The sequence below is a fragment of the Pseudomyrmex gracilis genome, unplaced genomic scaffold (assembly GCF_002006095.1).
Source record: "Pseudomyrmex gracilis isolate BER0280 unplaced genomic scaffold, ASM200609v1 scaffold_97, whole genome shotgun sequence".
Taxonomy (NCBI): domain Eukaryota; kingdom Metazoa; phylum Arthropoda; class Insecta; order Hymenoptera; family Formicidae; genus Pseudomyrmex; species Pseudomyrmex gracilis.
The window spans coordinates 46,713-51,548 of NW_018020681.1; the positions used below are offsets into that span (position 1 = coordinate 46,713).

Genomic DNA, 4,836 nt, shown 5'->3' on the forward strand with positions numbered 1-4,836 from the left:
AACATATATATATATATATTTATATATATATAAAATAAAATATCATATTAATTGAGTGAAAAAAAATTGAATATTACATTAATAATTAATAATTAATACACAATACGTAAACAAACTATAACGGATAGTTCACACATCTTAAAAAGAAGGCATATTTCTGAATATACAATATAAATATACGTATCTCTTCTGATAAATAGTTCAACATACAGTTCGGTTTCATAGTCAATAGTTAATGCAAAAATATTCTCACACGTGTGTATTCCGTTTGGTTTTCTGGCGCCGGACTTTTTTCGTTCGCGACGATGGCACCTTTGATGCGTTAGAAAAGCCGCTAAAGCCAGAGATGCAGCGTGTCTCTCGTCGAATACTTCACCGATTGCTACGATATTGCGCGTAGAGATATGTAACGCGTGGTGGCTGAAGAGGGGATTTAGAGAGATAGAGAGGTACATATCTCGTGTATGCGTGCGCACGTGCATGTCGTGCGGCGCGAGGTGCATTTCACGCGCATTGCACGCACGCGCACACATACATTTCTCCTTCGTTTCTTCGTTCTGTGCTTCTCCGCTTTTCACAAGCAAATCGGTCTTCTTTCTTTCTCCTGTTCTCTCTCCCTTTTCCTTCGCGCATCGGGAATAATACGAATACACGAATCACGAAGAGACTCTTGCGCATGTGTTCCTCGTCTCGACATGTTTGTGGCTCTCTCTCTCTCTCTCTCTCTCTTGCTGTCTCTCTCCTTGCTCTTCCTTCGAATACATGCTTCCTTTGCTCGCTCGCTTGCTCGCTCGCTCATGCATTCGCGTGCGCGTGGAAGCAGTGCCACCCGTCCGTTGAGCGCTGTTGCCATCTCTTCGTCCCTCTTTTCCTCAACGAGTACCTTGTGTCAGAGCTACAGCTGAGTATTGTGCAGCGGTTTTCAACCGCGTCTTGCGCGCGATGTTAGCGCGAACATAAGAACGAAGGGGTAGATGAGGTTGTTTCAAGTAACTTTTGATACAACGTCGTAAGCAAAAAATTGATAAGATATTACTAAAAATAAAAAACAAGAGTTTGTACTAGAGAGGTCATCGAACACTAAAATTATCTCTTAAATAATCTTATAAATAGGAGCGATTGTTTGTTATTTTATATATTATATACAAATGTCACAAAAAAATATGTACTTTAGATATATGAAATAAAGTATTTTCTTATATTGTATTATTATTATTATATTACGGTATATCGTTTTATTTGATTATTTTTGTACGATGAAATGCGATATATGAGCCCGAATCTACTAACTGAATAGATTATATATATATATCACAACACAAAAATTATCGTTGACCCAGTTCTTGGTTTTTACGTTCCCGCTCGCGACGTCGTTTTCTGCGATAGGTGGTCTTAAAGTTGGTGAAATGAGGTTAAACCACTATACAAAAGCCGCGCTCATAACCATATGGTGTCTGCAGCAGTGTTTTACGTTCAGGTAGGGTTGGAGGGCATCGTATATGATTCACGTGATAGCGAACGCTGCTATGACTGCGTAGCATCCTGCCGGTGAATAAAGTAGCAAGTAAGGGGATGATAAAGAAGAAAGAAGCCCAAGTTTCATGGTACAGGAGGGTGTTGGTTTTTGGCAGTGATCCTCAAATCAAGTTGCGCCATTAAATTTTCACAACCACTAAAAAAAAAAAGTACTAGAATAATAGAATAACGCGTTTTGGTACGTGTTTTCAGAAAATAGTGTCGGTAGATGTATTTTTAGTTATAATGTATAACAATTTACCTAGCAATTAAAATTATAAGTAGTCTTACGTAAGACTGTCGTATGAAGTTAAACGTGTAACCGCGAACTAGAAAAAGAACAAGTGGATAAAAAAATATTAAGTTGTATAAACATAATCCACGCGATACTTTGCGACGATAAAAACCAGATTTGTTATGTAAAACGATATTTGCGTAATTATCAAACCCGTTTACCAATTAGTCGATTACGCGAATGCGTCTCTTAATGCATATCCGGCGTATATCATGTAAGTCACATAAAAGTGTCACATGTAAGTGCTTGGCACTTTCAATTTATATATATGATATGATTATATATATGAACTCGACGCCATACGACATAGTAATATGCAGAGATTACTTTAGATAAATTGTCTGAGAGATAACTAACGTTGTGCAGGCAACTATATTTGAGAGATTTTTTTGACAAAAATTACTATTTAACACGAGCGTTTTAAATCTGATAGCGATGTGTGTGTGTGTGTGTGTGTGTGCTTCATTAACTTGCAATTTGTCAACGCTTGCTACTCGAACATGATTTAAATCAACAACGCGCAAAAAAACTTTGAAACGCACATCGACAATCACTTTTTTAATGAATCGGCAGTTAAAGAGTTGTCGTTAGACACAATGTTGAGATCTCAGAAACAAGCTCTCGAATTGCCAAGTATCCCGAACTAGACAAGTATTTATTGATTCAGTAGCAGCAGCGTCTATAGTTACGTAATGTGATGTAATTCTGTACAGGATAGAGTAGAGAAGGCCTAGGGCTGTATTGGCACTGCGCTTGGATAATAAGGGGCGCGAACGTTGTAGTTCTCTGAATAATCGAACATCAAGCCGGAGAGAAGATATCAACAATATACGTGACATGTATATACATATATATTCTTATGTTGAAACAAAATGATAATACGACTTCTCATATATTTTTGCGATTTTATTGAGTTATATTGTTAATTCACATTACAGTTTATCGGATATATGCAATAAATCGTCAAACAACCTGTTCGTAGTGGAGCAAGCCAATTTAGCAGTCAGCATACGCACGCTAAATTAGCACGTACTCATCGCACGTTCATTCGTATTATATTGAGACGGAAGTTGAAGCGAGAACGAAATAATTTTAGCTATTAGAAACATTTGACATGCGAGACATCGAGTGACATATATTTTCCATGCCCACAGTTATTACATGCACAAGTTTATGTGTGTGTGTGTGTGTGTGTGTGTCACGGCAGAAATAAAGACTAGACAAAAGATGTAAATTTTCGGACAACCTCTGTGTAACATATCTAATGCCAGAACTCAAACTTTGAAAAGTTACGAGTTAGATAGTTCTTAAATAAAAAGAATTTAATTATTCGAAAACGTCTTGATGTCAATTATGAGAAAATGCAATATACACTGAAACTTCCTATTTAAAATCTTTAACTCGACTTTTATGTGTGATCTTGGAAGCTCTATCTGAAATCATACCGTTCTAACAATACTTATATATAGATTAATGTTTTAAACCGTACAAGTTTGCTTTTTATTCATTAATTGTTAATAAATAATATTTAGGACAAATTAATTCAATTGGTCAATTGGCTCTTTCATAAAAATGAAATTTCAAATTGGACTTATCTCTGTTGCGCATCAGTCAAAATATAAAGTGTCCCGTTTTAATCAATTTGGTTAATTTTCTCTTCTCCAGGAAATTTCGAGATTCGTTCGAGATTAGAGTTTCGTGATGAAGTAACAGTTTATACATAATAAATTACAATTTAAAATATAAAAAAATTGAAGATATAGCAAAGATATGAAACGTAGTACACGGTAGACTCTCGCTATAGTGCCGCTGTAGGGGCGGAAATTCTCGGAAACGGCACTATAGCGGGAGCCCTCTCCACGCCTCGATCAGGCGCGATCAAGCGCGATGCACAAGACTATTGAGCATGGTGGGGTGAAGGCAAAGTGAAGCCGCCGCATCTACGACTCCGCGCAGGCAGACATGGTAGGAGAGCGTCTTGTGTGTGCGTTAAAGTACGTGTAAAGGGGAAAGCGGCAGTATAACGAGAGACTGGCGGTACTATAGCGAGAGTCTACTGTATTAATTATCCCCGCCGTTTACACACGAAAATAAAATTTTAAAAGCTTTTTGAACTTACGAACTCAATGGTCAATGAGTTAAACGAGATCACAAAATACAGTAATTTTTTGCTAACGTTCCCAATTTTCTCCTTAGTATTGTTCCCCGAGTCATTCCAATTCTTGGAAGTGCTTTGCCGAGACTTCTCGAAGCACTTTCAGCAATTGGTGGGGATGACTCCGTGGTGGTCAGTGTTCACAGTTTTGGCTCTCAGCTTGCTAAAGCGATTAGACCGGCCTAGGGATGAGCATCGAAAGAAAAATATCGATTTTTGTATCATATGATATATCAAAAGCAAATATCGATAGTCGATATATATCGGGACAAAAATATCGATAAAGTATAATATCGGAACGAAAATATCGCATAAAACTAATAAATTTCCACCATGATAATCGCTGAATGTTTTGCAAATATTTTATATACTTATATTTATATTTTAAGAAAGATAAATTTATACAATTATTTTGAAGTAAAAAATTTTAATTTTTAATTAAGTTAGTAATATTATTAGCTATAGGGGAATTATATCAACGTAAGAAATAAATAATAAACTTCACAATAAAAAAAAAATAGAATCTCTCTTTTTCTCTTTTATTTTTATAATATTTTAAAAGTATATTAAAAGACGGATACAAAGGCATATAATAATATTGGCACATTTGTCGAACAGAAAACGCTGTTGTAAAAAATACAATAAGTCATCACATAAATCTACAACAAAAACTTATATAGACCACCATTTCTCGTCTAGAGAGTGTAAAAATAATAATTTTGATAATATTTTCCCTTTCAATTTATTTCGTTGCTGCGTTAAAATAATTCCAGCTTTTGAAAAAAGCCTTTCAGAAGGAACAGATGATCCCACTACTGTTAAGTATTTAAATGCTATTTTGGATAAATAAACATACGTGGAACTCATCTCT

General features: G+C 35.8%; 1 protein-coding gene and 1 long non-coding RNA gene across 2 annotated transcripts in view; one reads left to right on the forward strand and one right to left on the reverse strand.

The window, feature by feature from the left end:
• The window catches only part of LOC109855738, a 901-nt gene extending 470 nt beyond the window's left edge, over positions 1 to 431 (reverse strand). Inside the window, exon 1 of the long non-coding RNA XR_002250329.1 lies at positions 254 to 431. This is a non-coding gene — a long non-coding RNA (uncharacterized LOC109855738). The remainder of the gene's footprint in view (positions 1 to 253) is intronic.
• LOC109855737 (neurogenic protein mastermind) overlaps positions 1 to 4,836 on the forward strand; it is a 157,411-nt gene that overhangs the window by 10,208 nt on the left and 142,367 nt on the right. The window lies entirely within an intron of this gene.